The following is a 17404-nucleotide window of genomic DNA, read 5'->3' as shown; positions in this document are numbered from 1 at the left end:
ACAGGGAACTATATTCAATATTTTATAATAAAGCAGAGTGGAAAAGAATATATGCATAACTGAATCACTTTGCTGGACACTAGAAACTAACACAATATTGTAAATCAACTATACTTCAATAAAAAATTTTTTTCAAAGTATTTCCTAAAGAGGTAATGGCTAAGACTGGAAGATGTATACCAAAAAATCTACTCTCTAGAGAGAAAACATCAGACCATCCTCCCAGGATTCCAATAGATAAGGTCAACTGAACAGGATTTCCCAATTCAAAGTTACAAAATCTGAGGAAAAAAATCCGTAAGGAGCCAAAGTCAAAAAAACCAAACAAATGGTAGATACACAGTCTTGAAACCTTCAGGTGAAAGACGTATCAGATATGTCATATAATCTTGTTTAAAATTAGAGAGGCGATAGAGGAAACTAAACACATGGGAAACAAACAAGGTATTTCCAGAAAGACCAAGCAGTTTGGAATATATACAGAAAGAAATGTGAGAAACGAAAAAATGTAATGGTGATTAAAAAAGAAAAAACCCTTAGAGGCAAGAATTAGGTTAAAAGAAAAACAAAAAACAGATTGGGAAGAACCTAATGAAGCTGAGTATATACTGGAGAAATTATTCAGAATATAACACATGAGGAAAAAGAAATAGGGAATGGGAAAGAGAAAAAAGTGACATGAAGCATAAAATGAAAAGAACAGCATATATCTACTTGCATTACAGAAGGAGAAAAAAAAGAATGGGGAAAGCCATTGTTCACAGAAAGATAAGAAAAAAAGAGAGAGAGAAAAGGCACAGATGAAAAAATACTAAACATTTAAAAGAGACAGAACTATGCATACCGTAGGTTTAATAATCATATATTTTTATGCTGATATATTGCAAATTCACACAAAATGGATAAATTACTAGAAAAAAATGTATGTCACTAGGGTTGTCTCAAGAAAACATAAACTAGCAGGAGAACAGACCTATTAAAATGAAAGTAATTGAAAGAATAGCTAAAAATCTACAAATTAAACACTAGTCACATGATTTTACAGTGGAATTCTTTCAAAAATTACATAACAGGAAATCTTTATTCTATGCACTCAGTTTCATGTAATAAAAATAAGGGGAGAAATTCCCAATTTTATGAGACTGTGATCATTTTGATACCAAGATCAGAAAATAAAGATAATAAAACAAAATTGTTAGCCACTTGAATCCAGAAATAACATATTACTACCTACACACACACACACACACACCCCACACACACACTGCTACCCACCCACTTGTATAAGACAAGTCTGGATTTATCCTTAGAATACAAGGTTGCTGGTAAGATTAGATAATCTATACATTTACTCATATAATAACTCTCTGTGATAATAATTGCAAGAAGAAAAATTATATTATCACAATAGATGAAGATCACATATTTAATAAAATTAAATATTTTATATATGACAATAAACTCTTAGAAGACTAGGAATAGAAGGAAATTTGCATAACTCAGTAAATAGTATCTATCAAATTTTGCAGCATACATAATATTTAATAGTGAAAACAATTTTTTTCAAGATCAGGAGTAAGACAAGAACATCCACTTTTAGTGATGATTTTTACATTTTTTCCAGAGATTCTTGTCAATATAACATAAAAATGAAATTCAAAACTAAGGTATACAGACAGATTAAAGTGGAGAAACTAATATTTTCTTCTCGGACATTATGCGTTGGACATTTTAAATGTTAAATGCATATTAAAAAGTCACTAAGATAACAAGAAAGCTTAGCAAAGTTATTCGATAAAAATCAAGACAAAAATGTAATTGCAAGTTTCTAATAATGATGTAATTGCTTGCATTGGACTAACCCTTCTGCTGAAAACAATTATAAATTCTGGGGGAAAAGATTTGAACTATCTTTTGAACAGAGATGAAAAACAGAAAAATTTGGAGCGATCTAAAATTTTGAAGGAAGGAATCTTGCCTGGGACAAGTTAGCATTTAGCTGGCTTTCTGCCTGCGGGAACCCCGTATTGGTCTCTATGGAGCTGCTGTCGTGCTGGGTTCAATTGCTCCGGTCCTGTCAGCCTCTCTGCCACTGCATGGACTGTTGCCTACCAGGTTCCCCTGTCCGTGGGATTTCCCAGGCAAGAATACTGGAGCATCTAGAACTAAATCAGAAAAGCGGCAGTCTCATTGATCTACAGTCTCTTGTTGAAGGATCTGTCCTTCCTCAGATTTCAGGCTACTTGGCTGTCTTAAAGCCTCAGCTCTACCATGGATTTAAGAAAAATTATGATTCCGTCGTGTATGCGTGCTGTCACTTCAGTCGTGTCCGACTCTTGGCGACCCTAGGGACTGAGGCCCGCCAGGGCTCCACTGAACCACTGGGGGATGATCCCGTTAGGGCATCACCATTTTGCTAGGGCAAAAGCACCCCTCTTTCCCACTTTCTACACCCTCAGAGAGAAGCAAACTTCGCCACCCCCACCCCACTCTGGCAAAGCCCTGCTCACCTTCCAGCAGGGTCAGCTCCCTCTTAAGGTTAGATTTCAGGTGCTGGCAGACAGACTGCCCACAAATATATACTTTTAAAATTTAATATCGCATTTCTTACATTGTCCTCAGTTACGAGATCAAAATGAAGCTTCCTCAGCGCTGCCCTCAGAGCCACGGAGTAGAAGAGGCAGCGCTTGTGTCTGGCCACGTTGGGTCGTGGAAGCTGTGAGAAGACCTTAGGAACTTTGGGCGTGCAGGTCCCCGCTTCTGCTCATTAGAAGCCTCGCCCCCAACCGCGTTAGAGGAGCCTTGTTTAGACGCTATTAGTTTCAGGGTGTATTTGAATGGTGCTGCCACATTATGTTGCCTAGCCGAGGGGGGCTGTGAGGGCTTGTTTTTCCTCTCCTCCCCAACCTGCTCTGCATGCTGCAGCCATCCTGAGCAGAAGCCCATAGTTTCTTTTTAACTTATTTAGGTAGGGTTCATTCATCTTCATTGCTGTATATCAAATTTTACCCATTCTGGATAAAGAAGATGTGCGTGAGAGAGGAATACTCCTTGGCTCAGACGGTAAAGTCTGAGTCTGAGCTTTGGCTCCGCCTGTAATGTCGGAGAAGGCAATGGCACCCCACTCCAGTACTCTTGCCTGGAAAATTCCATGGACAGAGCAGCCTAGTAGGCTGCAGTCCATGGGGTCGCTAAGAGTTGGACACGACTGAGCGACTTCACTTTCACTTTTCACTTTCATGCATTGGAGAAGGAAATGGCAACCTACTCCAGTGTTCTTGCCTGGAGAATCCCAGGGACGGGGGAGCCTGGTGGGCTGCTGTCTATGGGGCCGCACAGAGTCGGACACAACTGAAGCGACTCGGCAGCAGCAATGTGGGAGACCTGGGTTGGATCCCTGGGTTGGGAAGATCCCCTGGAGGAGGGCATGGCAACCCACTCCAGTATTCTGGCCCGGAGAATTCCAGGGACAGAGGAGCCTGATGGGCTACAGTCCATGGGGTAGCAAAGACGACACCACTGAGCTGCCAAGCACAACACACACACATAAAAATTACATAATGCCATTTGTAGCAATATAGATGGACCTAGAGATTATCACCTCTAGGTGACAAAGTTAAGCAAGCCAGACAGCAAAATATAAATACAGTATGATATCGTTTATATGTGGAATCTAAAATATGACACAAATGAACTTATGGCAAACAAAAAACAGACTTGCGGTTGCCAAAGGGAGGGGGATGAGGGAGGAATAGATGGGGAGTTTGGGATTGGCAGATGCAAACTATTATATATAGAACAGATAAATAACAGGCTCCTCCTCTATAGCATAGCACTGGGCAATTGTATTCAATAACCTATGATAAATCATACTGGAAAAGAATATAAAAAAATACTTCCATGTAAAACTGAATCACTTTGCCGTCCAGCAGAAATTAACACAACATTAAACTTGATTCTACTTCAATAAAATAAATTTTTAAAAAATTCTTGTTCATTTTGTGTTTAATAGACACTTGGATTGATTTATTGACTAATTCAAAATAAAATACTCAAGAATATCTTTGAAAAAGCCTTTAATGCATTCTATTGAGTATGAACCTACATGTGAAATTGCTGGTCTTCAGGAATATATATGTTCACAGTGAAGAGATAATGCTAAATTATTTCCCAAAGTCCTTATACAAATCCTTTTCCAACTATGTGTAATAAATCCAGTTAATTCACATCTTGCAATTACAAGGTTTTATGATACTTTATAAGTCTGAATATTCTGGTCAGTATAGAAAAATCTCATAATTACAATTTGAATTTCCCTTATAATTAATGCAATGAATATTTTCTTAAGTGCAATGGCCACTCAGTTATTCTAAATTTTTTAAGTGCCAGTTAATGTCTCATCCATTTTTCATTTGTTCATTTGTCTTTATTTTTCTTGCCAGACATATATGTTAGCAGATACCTTCTTCACTCTTTGTGTCACTCTCTTAAAGGCATCTATTTATGAACAGCATTTTGACGCGATGCTACTTATCAACATTTTTTGTATCTTGTTTTCAAAATGTTTGTCTACACTCAAAATCCTCAAGAGATTTTTCCCCTTCAAGAATGTCTTAGCTATTTTTAGTCCTTTGCATTTCTGTGTAAATTTTAAACTCAACTTGTTAAATTGCATTTTAAAATATCTTTTGGCATTAGCTGATTTTAAGAATTTTCTTCCCTTTAATTTTCAGGAAGTTTTACTATGATATTTCCACATGTGATATTCTTTATATTTACCATGCTCTGTGTCTGTTGTGATTCTTAAATATGTGGCTATAAGTGTTTCACCAATTTTGCAAAAATTTCAGTCTTTGGCTGTTTAAATATTGATTCTTTCTCAATTTTCTCTCTTCTCCTTAGGGAGCATCAATTGCATATGTTAGATGTTATAACTTTTCACTACGTTTCCATATGTCTCTTTTCTGTGTTCTTACATCTTTTCTTTCATGCTTCAGTTTATTAATCCTCCTTTTATCCGTGCTAATCAGTTTTAAACTCATTTACTGAGGCTTCCCTGATGGCTCAGCATGTAAAGAATCCGCCGGCAATGCAGGAGTCACAGGAGACATAGGTTCCATCCCTAGGTCAGGAAGATCCCCTGGAGGAGAAAATGGCAACCTACTCCAGTATTCTTGCCTGAAAAATCGCATGTACAGAGAAGCCTGGTGGTCTACAGCCCATAGGGTCACAAAGAGTCAGACATGACTGAGTATGCAGCATGCATTGAGTCCTCAAATTTGATTTTTGTATCCTTTACTTCTAAATTTTTCTTAGGTTTCTTTTTATGAATTTTAACTTTCTATTAAAATTCATCTTGTCTTCTATTTTCCTAAATATTTCAATGACAGTTATTTTAAAACACCTGTATTTCCCATGTGTTTGTTTCTACTTTTTTTTTTTCCTAATCTGTTGTTTCAGCTCATGGTATAAATTTTATTTTTATACAGTATTTCAGTTGAATATATCATAATTTTATTGAATGCAGGAAATTTTGTATGAAAATTTCTAGAAATAACAAGCAGAATGATAATATCTTTATAAAGAATTTAATTTGCTTCTATCAGTTAAGAAATGAGGGACAGGTTACCTTTATACAGTCTAGGTTTCAAACTGAAGCTGGCCTTCAGTTTTGTAAATTCTGTTCTACTATTATTAGCTATCACTCATAAAGTGCATCCATTCAGTCATCCAATTAAAAGCCAAAGTTTCTACTAAGGTTTCTTCTCCTTGGAGACCTTCACACTCTAATTTTTTTCTTTTGTCCTTTCTCTCCACCTGGTCACTATGAGACTGCCTAAAGCTTTGCTTAGTTTCTTGACCTTTTGGTCACCTTCCACCCAGTTTGCCCGCTTCTGTTATATTCATCTTCTTGGAATCTAGATAGATGTTTAATACTTGGCAAAACAAGTCATGCCAGATGTTAGGCTAATTTCAGTTTCTATCTTCTCTCTCAAATCTGTTAGCCTGTTAGGCTCTCATGACTTTCTGATTGCTCCCAGTTTTTAAAGTTTTGTTTTGCCTGAGAAACTTATATTAATAAGAACCTACACAGCTATAGGAGAAACTGGCAAACAAAGTTCCAAAGAAAGAAACTGGAGAATCCGAGACAAGTCACTAACTTGCACCCCTGAAGCCAGCTGCTCCCACTGCCTGAAGAGTGAACAGAAAGGGGTGTTAGTGGAGAGGCCTCTGAAAGGGCCAGTCCTTCTGGACCTGGTGCGGAGCTTAGGATCACAACTGGTCATCTGGGCTAGCCATCATGAAGAGGATCTAAGTGTAGTGGAGAAAAGAAAGGACAAGGCGGAAACACGGACAGCCCTGCAAGATACCAGATCCTTCACTCTACCTCCCAAATCTCATACAAATTTTGATTTGGCCAACTCTAAACTGGAACTATCCAGAGAAAGGAATTCTGGGAAACATAGTTCTAACATAGACAAGTTGACATGGTACAAAACTGGCAAAGATATGAAAAAAAAAAATGTACCCACGGACAGACCAAATAGCCAGTATACATACTGAAAGAACTAAACTTCACATTTATTCAGGAAAATGCCACTTGAAAACACAATGAGATACAGTTTCACAAGCACGTCATTGGGTAAAATTAAAAGTGTTAATGAAGATAATATAATCCTGGCAGTGTGTAAATTGGTTCAACCGCATTAACAATCTATTTGGAATATGAAATAAAATTGAAGATCTGCATCCATTGTAACCCAGTGATTTTACTACTAGACATATACTAATCACACAAGTACACAGACAGAAGCTTACCAAAATGTTCACAGCAGTATGGGTTTTAACAGAAAAAAAAGCAAATTAAATGTCCCTTAGTGGGATTCTAATAGATAAATATCTATTTGTTCACATGCCAAAAAGACTATCGAGTAGTCAAATTGAAAGAATTAAAACTAACTGTATGAACATGAGCAAATCTTAAGAACAGTGTTGAAAAAGCAAGCTGCTACACAATATAAAGAATGTAATAGCATTTCTATATGTTTTAAAATATGCAAAATAATACTAGTACATATATTTATGGAATTCATACATATGCAGTAGAAATATAAAACATTCCAAAGAACAAGATGAAATTCAGAGGAATGCAATAAAGGAGAGTTCATGAGAGACTTCAATTGTATTTGTAATGATTTATTTCTTGTGCTTGGTGCTGGCTGCATGGATGCGTATTTTATTCCCCCAATGCTTATTTTCTCTCCGAATTTATTTCTTAATCGTTGAAAAAAGAAACTTGATCTTACCAAGTATATTTCATCCTACCTGCCTTTGAAAATTGTCAGTTATTCTTACCTACTCACTTCACAAGCCAGAGCATCTTCCAAACCTTAATTTCCCTGTTTATTTAAAGTTTTTTCCCTCTCTTTACATAAAATTAACTGTAGTTGTTAGATATTTTAAAGGCATGGTTAAGGCTGAGCTCTGATTTTTTTAATTTGATAATACTATCTCTGTGACTTTTACATTATTAAATAAATGCGGATATGTTTGATACATTTTTCTCTCTGCAGGTAGTGTCTTCTTTTGGAATTGATTTAAAATGGGATGCGGCATTTACTGAAAAGTATTTAGAGAATTTATACTTTTTGTTAAAAAATTGAGGATTCTTTTAACTTTTTATTTTGTAATGTATTACAGCTGATTAATCATGATGTGATAGTTTCAGGGGGACAGCATAGGGACTCAGCCATACATATACGTGTTTTCATTCTCTTCCAAACTCCTCATATCATGCCAGATAACATTGAACAGAGTTTCATGTGCTATACAGTAGGTGCTTGTTATTGATTTTATTTTATTTTATCTTTTTTCATTTACAAATTACTTTTATTTTTATTTTTCATTTGTGTAAAAAAAATCTGCACAAATAGGAAAACATGTTCCATGTTCTATGCCATTTACGTTTGAAGCCCTAATTATATTTAAATTACTCTTCAACTCTAACCACATTAACATAACTGTGTGTCAACTAGCAAGATGTACTTATTTTTTTTTAAATAAATTTATTTATTTTAGTTGGGGGCTAATTACTTTACAATATTGTAGTAGTTTTTGCCATACATTGACATGAATCAGCCATGGGTTTACATGTGTTCCGCTTCCTGGACCCCCCTCCCTCCTCCCTCCCCATCCTATCCCTCTGGGTCATCCCATTGCCACAGCCCTGAGCATTTGTCTCATGCATTGAACCTGGAATGGTGTTCTGTTTCACATATGATAATATACATGTTTCAATGCTATTCTCCCAGAACGTCCCACCCTCACCTTCTCCCTCAGAGTCCATAAGACTGTTCTATGCATCTGTGTCTCTTATTCTGTCTCGCATATAGGGTTATCGTTACCATCTTTCAAATTCCATATATATGCATTAGTATACTGTATTGGTGTTTTTCTTTCTGGCTTACTTCACTCTGTATAATGGGCTCCAGTTTCATCCATTTCAATAGAACCGATTCAAATGTATTCTTTTTAATGGCTGAGTAACATTCCATTGTGTATATGTACCACAGCTTCCTTATCCATTCGTCTGCTGATGGACATCTAGGTTGCTTCCATGTCCTGGCTATTGTAAACAGTGCTGCGATAAACACTGGTGTACACGCGTTTCTTTCAATTCTGGTTTCCTCGGTGTGTATGCCCAGCAGTGGGATTGCTGGGTCAATATGGCAGTTCTATTTCCAGTTTTTTAAGGAGTCTCCACACTGTTCTCCATAGTGGCTGTACTAGTTTGCATTCCCACCAACAGTGTAAGAGGGTTCCCTTTTCTCCACACCCTCTCCAGCATTTACTGCTTGTAGACTTTTGGATAGCAGCCATTCTGACTGGCGTGAAATGGTACCTCATTGTGGTTTTGATTTGCATTTCTCTAATAATGAGTGATGTTGAGCATCTTTTCATGTGTTTGTTAGCCATCTGTATGTCTTCTTTGGAGAGATGTCTGTTTAGTTCTTTGGCCCATTTTTTGATTGGGTCGTTTATTTTTCTGGAATTGAGCTGCAGGAGTTGCTTGTATATTTTTGAGATTAATTGTTTGTCTGTTGCTTCATTTGCTATTACTTTCTCCCATTCTGAAGACTGTCTTTTCACCTTGCTTATAGTTTCCTTTGTTGTGCAAAAGCTTTTAATTTTAATTAGGTCCCATTTGTTTATTTTTGCTTCTATTTCCAAGATTCTGGGAGGTGGGTCATGGAGGATCCTGCTGTGATTTATGTCGGAGAGTGTTTTGCCTATGTTTTCCTCTAGGAGTTTTATAGTTTCTGGTCTTACATTTAGATCTTTAATCCATTTTGAGTTTATTTTTGTGTATGGTGTTAGGAAGTGTTCTAGGCTCATTCTTTTACAAGTGGTTGACCAGTTTTCCCAGCACCACTTGTTAAAGAGATTGTCTTTTATCCATTGTCCTTTGTTGAAGATAAGGTGTCCATAGGTGCGTGGGTTTATCTCTGGGCTTTCCATTTTGTTCCATTGATCTATATTTCTATCTTTGTGCCAGTACCATACTGTCTTGATGACTGTGGCTTTGTAGTAGAGCCTGAAGTCAGGCAGGTTGATTCCTCCAGTTCCATTCTTCTCACATGTAAACACATGGCTGATTCATGTCAATGTATGGCAAAAACTACTACAAAATTGTAAAGTAATTAGCCCCCAACTAAAATAAATAAATTTATTTAAAAAAAAAAAGAGTGCTTTGGCTATTCGAGGTTTCTTATATTTCCATACAAACTGTGAAATGGTTTGTTCTAGTTCTGTGAAAAATACCGCTGGTAGCTTGATAGGGGCTGCATTGAATCTATAGATTGCTTTGGGTAGTATACTCATTTTCACTATATTAATTCTTCCAATCCATGAACACGGTATATTTCTCCATCTGTTTGTGTCCTCTTTGATTTCTTTCATCAGAGTTTTATAGTTTTCTATATATAAGTCTTTTGTTTCTTTAGGTAGATATATTCCTAAGTATTTTATTCTTTTTGTTGCAATGGTGAATGGTATTGTTTCCTTAATTTCTCTTTCTGTTTTCTCATTATTGGAGTATAGGAATGCAAGGGATTTCTGTGTGTTAATTTTATATCCTGCAACTTTACTATATTCATTGATTAGCTCTAGTAATTTTCTGGTAGAGTCTTTAGGGTTTTCTATGTAGAGGATCATGTCATCTGCAAACAGTGAGAGTTTTACTTCTTCTTTTCCTATCTGTATTCCTTTTATTTCTTTTTCCGCTCTGATTGCTGTGGCCAAAACTTCCAAAACTATGTTGAATAGTAGTGGTGAAAGTGGGCATCCTTGCCTTGTTCCTGACTTTAGGGGAAATGCTTTCAATTTTTCACCATTGAGGACAATGTTTGCTGTGGGTTTGTCATATATAGCTTTTATTATGTTGAGGTATGTTCCTTCTATTCCTGCTTTCTGGAGGGTTTTTATCATAAACGGATGTTGAATTTTGTCAAAGGCTTTTTCTGCATCTATTGAGATAATCATATGGTTTTTATCTTTCAATTTGTTAATGTGGTGTATTACATTGATTGATTTGTGGATGTTAAAGAAACCTTGCATTCCTGGGATAAAGCCCACTTGGTCATGATGTATGATCTTTTTAATATGATGTTGGATTCTGTTTGCTAGAATTTTATTAAGGATTTTTGCATCTATGTTCATCAGTGATATTGGCCTGTAGTTTTCTTTTTTTGTGGCATCTTTGTCTGGTTTTGGAATTAGGGTGATGGTGGCCTCATAGAATGAGTTTGGAAGTTTACCATCTTCTGCAATTTTCTGGAAGAATTTGAGTAGAATAGGTGTTAGCTCTTCTCTAAATATTTGGTAGAATTCTGCTGTGAAGCCGTCTGGTCCTGGGCTTTTGTTTGCTGGAAGATTTCTGATTACAGTTTCGATTTCCGTGCTTGAGATGGGTCTGTTAAGATCTTCTATTTCTTCCTGGTTCAGTTTTGGAAAGTTATACTTTTCTAAGAATTTGTCCATTTCTTCCAAGTTGTCCATTTTATTGGCATGTAGCTGTTGGTAGCAGTCTCTTATGATCCTTTGTATTTCTGTGTAGTCTGTTGTGATCTCTCCATTTTCATTTCTAATTTTGTTGATCTGATTCTTCTCCCTTTGTTTCTTGATGAGTCCGGCTAATGGCTTGTCAATTTTGTTTATCTTCTCGAAAACCAGCTTTTAGTTTTGTTGATTTTTGCTATGGTCTCTTTTGTTTCTTTTGCATTTATTTCTGCCCTAATTTTTAAGATTTCTTTCCTTCTACTGACCCTGGGGTTCTTTATTTCTTCCTTCTCTAGTTGCTTTAGGTGTACAGTTAGTTTATTTATTTGATTTTTTTCTTGTTTCTTGAGGTACGCCTGTATTGCTATGAACCTTCCCCCTAACATTGCTTTTACAGTGTCCCATAGGTTTTGGGTCGTTTTGTTTTCATTTTCATTCATTCCTATGCATAATTTGATTTCCTTTTTGATTTCTTCTGTGATTTGTTGGTTATTCAGAAGCGTGTTGTTTAGCCTCCATATGTTGGAATTTTTAATAGGTTTTTTCCTGTAATTGAGGTCTAATCTTACTGCATTGTGGTCAGAGAAGATGGCTGGGATGATTTCAATTTTTTGGAATTTACCAAGGCTGGATTTATGGCCCAGGATGTGATCTATCCTGGAGACAGTTCCGTGTGCACTTGAGAAAAAGGTGAAATTGATTGTTTTGGGGTGGAAAGTGCTGTAAATATCAATTAAATCTAATTTGTCTATTGTATCATTTAAAGTTTGTGTTTCCTTGTTAATTTTCTGTTTAGTTGATCTATCCATATGTGTGAGTGGAGTATTAAAGTCTCCCACTATTATTGTGTTATTGTTAATTTCCCCTTTCCTACTTGTTAGTATTTGTCTTATATATTGTGGTGCTCCTATGTTGGGTGCATATATATTTATAATTGTTACATCTTCTTCTTGGATCGATCCTTTGATCATTATGTAGTGTCCTTCTTTGTCCCTTTTCACAGCCTTTATTTTAAAGTCTATTTAATCTGAAATGAGTATTGCGACTCCTGCTTTCTTTTGGTCTCCGTTTGCGTGAAATATGTTTTTCCATCCCCTCACTTTCAGTCTGTATGTGTCCCTAGTTTTGAGGTGGGTCTCTTGTAGACAGCATATATAAGGGTCTTGTTTTTGTATCTATTCAGCCAGCCTTTGTCTTTTGGTTGGGGCATTCAACCCATTTACATTTAAGGTAATTAGTGATAAGTATGGTCCCGTTGCCATTTACTTTGTTGTTTTGAGTTCGTGTTTAAACATCCTTTCTGTGTTTCCTGTTTAGAGAAGATCCTTTAGCATTTGTTGGAGAGCTGGTTTTGTGGTGCTGAATTCCCTCAGCTCTTGCTTGTCTGTAAAGCTTTTGAATTCTTCATATCTGAATGAGATCCTTGCTGGGTACAGTAATTTGGGTTGTAGATTATTCTCTTTCATTATTTTAAGTATGTCCTGCCATTCCCTTCTAGCCTGAAGAGTTTCTATTGAAAGATCAGCTGTTATCCTTATGGGGATCCCCTTGTGTGTTATTTGTTGTTTTTCCCTTGCTGCTTTTAATATTTGTTCTTTGTGTTTGATCTTTGTTAATTTGATTAATAGGTGTCTTGGGGTGTTTCACCTTGGGTTTATCCTGTTTGGGACTCTCTGGGTTTCTTGGACTTGTGTGACTATTTCCTTCTCCATTTTAGGGAAATTTTCAACTATTATCTCCTCGAGTATTTTTTCATGGCCTTTCCTTTTATCTTCCTCTTCTGGGACTCCTATGATTCGAATGTTGGGGTGTTTCATATTGTCCCAGAGGCCCCTGAGGTTTTCCTCATTTCTTTTGATTCTTTTTTCTTTTTTCCTCTCTGCTTCGTTTATTTCCACCATTCTATCTTCTACCTCACTTATCCTATCTTCTGCCTCTGTTATTCTACTGTTGGTTCCTTCCAGAGTGTCTTTTATCTCCTTCATTTCATTATTCATTATATATTGACTCCTTTTTATTTCTTCTAGGTCCTTGATAAACATTTCTTGCATCTTCTCAATCCTTGTCTCCAGGCTATTTATCTGTAACTCCATTTTGCTTTCAAGATTTTGGATCATTTTTATTATCATTATTCTAAATTCTTTTTCAGATAGATTCCCTATCTCCTCCTCTTTTGTTTGGTTTGGTGGGCATTTCTCATTTTCCTTTACTTGCTGAGTATTTCTCTGCCTTTTCATCTTGTTTAGATTGCTGCGTTAGGTGTGGCCTTTCTGTATTCTGGTAGTTTGAAGTTCCTCTTTATTGTGGAGGTTCCTCACTGTGGGTTGGGTTGGACGAGTGGCTTGTCAAGGTTTCCTGGTTGAGGGAGCTTGTGTCGGTGTTCTGGTGGGTGGAGCTGGATTTCTTCTCTCTAGAGTGCAATGGAGTGTCCAGTATTGAGTTTTGAGATGTCTGTGGATTTGGTGTGCCTCTGGGCAGCCTGTATATTGATGCTCAGGGCTATGTTCCTGCGTTGCTGGAGAATTTGCATGGTATGTCTTGCTCTGGAACTTATTGGCTCTTGGGTGAAGCTTGGTTTCAGTGTATATATGGAGGTTATTGGATGACCTCTTATTAATTAATGTTTCCCCTGGCTTTCAGTCTTATTCTTGCAGTAGCCTCAAGACGTCTCTATCCATACAGCATCAATAATAAAACTTTTAGGTTAATGGTGAAAAGATTCTCCACAGTGAGGGATACCCAGAAAGGTTCACTGAGTTACATGGAGAGGTGAAGTTGGGGGGGGGGGGGGTTTGAGGTGACCAGGAGGAGAAGAGGGGGACTCGTATGTGGAGAGAGCAGTCTAGCCAGTATGCACTTCCCTCTGTGCTCTCCACAGTCTGGAACCCTCAGAGCAGTTCACAGAGATACAAAGAGAGGGGGGAGGAAGGTAATAGAGGTGAGCATGAGTAGAAAGGGAGGAATCAAGAGGGGAGAGAGAGATCTGGGCAGTATTCTGTTCCCGAAGTGTTCTCCGGTACCCAGAACACCCTCAGAGATTCACAGAATTGGGTTGAGAAGAGAAGGAGGAGAGTGGGAGATAGAGGTTCCCTGGGGGAGAAGAAAGAGCGTCAATAGGGGGAGAGAGTAATCAAGCCAGTAATCACACTCCTGAGTAAAAATGGGTACTAAAGATTGGGTTCTTAAATGTACAAAATTGATATCAAATATGTAAAACAAATATTAAAAATCTAGAGTAGAGGTTAGACTCTTATAAAACATACAGTATAAAAAAAAGAAAAAAGAAAACAGTGTAAAAAGAAAAAAACAGTAAAACAGTAAAAAAAAAAGTAAAACAGGAAAAAAACAGTAAAAAAAAAAGAAAACACAAAAGGTATAAGATATATGTATGCAGTTTGCTTTAAAAATAGTTTTTCTTTTTTGCAAGGTAATAGTGGGTTATGAAAATGAAAATTAAAGGTGTAATAGAGGACTTAAAGAAAAAAGAAAGAAAAAAATTTAAAAAAAAAAAAAAAAGATAATAGTAAAAATATATATCCCGGACTTTCTCTGGAGCTGTTGTGAGCAGTATGGGGTCTGTTCAGTTTCTGATAGATCCTTGTTCCTGCTTATACTTTTCAAAATCTATAGGCCCCTTTCAGTGCAGTTGGCGTTAACTACAGGGATTTTAATCTGTTGGCCTGTCACTTCCAACGCGCTTCCCTCTGTTTATCTGGCTTCTGTTTGGAGGTCTCTTCAGTATCTAATTTCCGCCCTGCCACAAAGGGGCGGAGGTGGTCTCTTTAGGTTCGCTTGTTCAGTTGTGCTGCGGGGAGGGAGGAACACTGCAAACCTATATCACTGGCGTGTGTGTGGAGAGCTTGCACTGTCTCGGCCGCACTGGGTTCGCCCCCGCTCACGGCGTGTGTGCTTTCCCCGTCTGCCCTGCTCAGGCTTCAGGTTACTCGGCCGGGGAGTGGGCCCTGAGATGCGTGCACTTCCCAGGTCTAAGCCGCTCAGGTTCAGGTTCCCGGGTACTCCACAAAGGCGCAGACTCGGTTGGGCCCGCGGTTTGTGCCGTTCCTGGTCGGAGCAGCTCAGGCAGCCAGGAGTTTGGCGAGTGCACTCTCCCCTGTTGGGGCGGTGCAGCTATTCACCTCCCTGGTCCCCGCCTCGGTTTACGGGCGCGCCCGGCTCGGGTGTGCTTTGTGTCGGTTCTGGGGAGCTGGTCTCTGGCTGTGACCCTCCCGGCGGCTGTCGACCCTCTGGGATCTCAGGCTGTCTTTGCTTAGAAACTGGGAGCCTGTTTGCAGTTTGGTAGGGGGTGCCCTCTCTGGGGCCGAGTTTGCCCCTTTCCGGCTGTGGCTGGCCCCGCCTGCCTGCTGTGTCCGGTGGGGGATGGGGCGGTCCACAGCCGGCTAGCTCTCCTCTGGTAACGCTCAGTCCTTTGTTCTGTGAGCGGGCTGGCAGTGCCTTAGATTTGGGCTTTTCGCGGGATAGTTCTCTCTCTCTGGCTGTCCCACAGTTTAGGTTACTATCTCAGGTTAGCTCCCTCAGATTGCCCTCAGGGCATTCGGCCCAGTCCTTACCCTAAGCAGTGCCGCCTGCTCCTCTCCGTTCAGCCCCCACTTGCTGGTGGCAGATGCGAGCGTCTGGGGTTCTTTGCTGGGTTGCCTTTAGGCACGTAATCTGTGGGTTTTATTTATTTTTTCTCCCAGTTATGTTGCCCTCCGAGATTCGAAATCTTCCCCCAAACCCGCCGGTGAGAGGGTTTCCTGGTGTTTGGAAACTTCTCCTCTTTCACGACTCCCTCCCTGGGACGGGTCTCCGTCCCTAACTCTTTTGTCTCTCTTTTTATCTTTTATAATTTCTCCTACCTGCTTTCGAAGATAATGTGCTGTCTTTCTGGATGCCTGACGTCCTCTGCCAGCGTTCAGAAGTAGTTTTGTGAAGGTTGCTCAGCGTTCAGATGTTCTTTTGATAAATTTGTGGAGGAGAGAGTGGTCTCCCCGTCCTATTCCTCCGCCATCTTAGCCCCGCTCCCTATTGATTTTAAATATAGCAGTATGTACATGTCAACTCCAAACTCCCTATAAAAAAATTGAGAATATTTGCTCACCAGGCTTCTAGGCGGTGACCTGGGAGGAAGAGCAATCTGGTAGGGCTGCTCCACTGGAGAGAGCAGTCTATGACACAGGAGAAACAAACAGGGGCATCCAGGCTTTGGAAGCTAATAGAATAGAAGGGAAGAAACAAAAACAGGAAGCAAGATGAGGGAATGTCCCAGATTGTGTGAAATCATCCTCCCTCACAACCTATCAAATATTCAATATGTTCATGAAATCACAAAATGTTAACTGAGACTGAAATTTTGAGGAGAGAATGAAAGAGCGAATGTTCACATCAAGGTCTGACACAGCAGAGAACTAGAACAGCACACGTGCATGGGAGCTTGCGTGTGTGTTAGTCACTCAGTCGTGTCCGACTGTTTGTGACCCCGTGGACTGTAGCCCACCAAGCTCCTCTGTCCGTGGGATTCTCCAGGCAAGAGTACTGGAGTGGTTGCCAGTTCCTTCTCCAGGGCATCTTCCCAACCCAGGGATCGAACCTGGGTCTCACACATTGCAGGCAGATTCTTTACCATCTGCCACCAGGGAAGCGTGTATAGGAGCTTAGAAGCAGAGAACTTTCAAGAAAACACAGCAAATAAACACAAATTTTCAAGACAGCTTTGAACAAGTAGACAAGTAGAAAGCAGGCCATGTTTATTCAGTTTTCCAAAGGATAGATGCACCACTATTGAGCTCCCTATTACATGAAAACATATTTAAAACAGACTGGACAGTTCCCATCCCCCTTAATACAGTTGGTAAATAAAATTGAGACATACTGCTTGTTTTCAGAAGAGTTGCTTCAGAGCAAACAAATTCAAATAATACATTTAATTGTATATGTTCTGCTTAGGGCTTGGCTGAAGAAAAATTGTAATATTTTGCCAGAGAAAAATGTGAATTAAAGACATAGTCACATGCTAATTTCATTTTTACATCTAAATATGTAATGAGAATGGCTTGTTGCTTTTTGGCAACTAGACATAAGCTTTTGCCTCTCTCTTCAGGAAATGTAGATGTTAATACTGCATAATTCCTAATCAAGGCAAAACTCTGAATAAAATATGCAACACTTGAGAAGATTTCTTTAATTAAACACTTTGTACTCATCACAATTATAATATTTCAACAATATTAAGCATGTATGTCAATGATAATTTTCATTGAAACTATTTTTTTCTCATTCTGTTTCTTATGAACTATTTAATCAGTAAAATTATTCTACTTTATTTTAAATTTAAAAAGTGCTTATATTA

General features: G+C 38.4%; 2 long non-coding RNA genes across 5 annotated transcripts in view; one reads left to right on the top strand and one right to left on the bottom strand.

The window, feature by feature from the left end:
• LOC145503464 (uncharacterized) overlaps positions 1-17404 on the top strand; it is a 55060-nt gene that overhangs the window by 19602 nt on the left and 18054 nt on the right. The gene's annotated exons all lie outside the window — the stretch shown is intronic.
• On the bottom strand, positions 14533-16477 carry LOC145503475 (uncharacterized). The gene is made up of 3 exons (XR_014051481.1): positions 16157-16477; positions 15915-16011; positions 14533-15726 (listed from the first exon to the last, which is right to left on the bottom strand). It is a non-coding gene; the product is annotated as an uncharacterized LOC145503475 (long non-coding RNA).

The sequence above is a fragment of the Giraffa tippelskirchi genome, chromosome 1 (assembly GCF_054371585.1).
Source record: "Giraffa tippelskirchi isolate mGirTip1 chromosome 1, T2T-mGirTip1v1.2.pri, whole genome shotgun sequence".
Lineage (NCBI taxonomy): Eukaryota > Metazoa > Chordata > Mammalia > Artiodactyla > Giraffidae > Giraffa > Giraffa tippelskirchi.
Note: the sequence above shows the minus strand (reverse complement) of the source record. Positions and strands in the feature narration are given on the sequence as shown.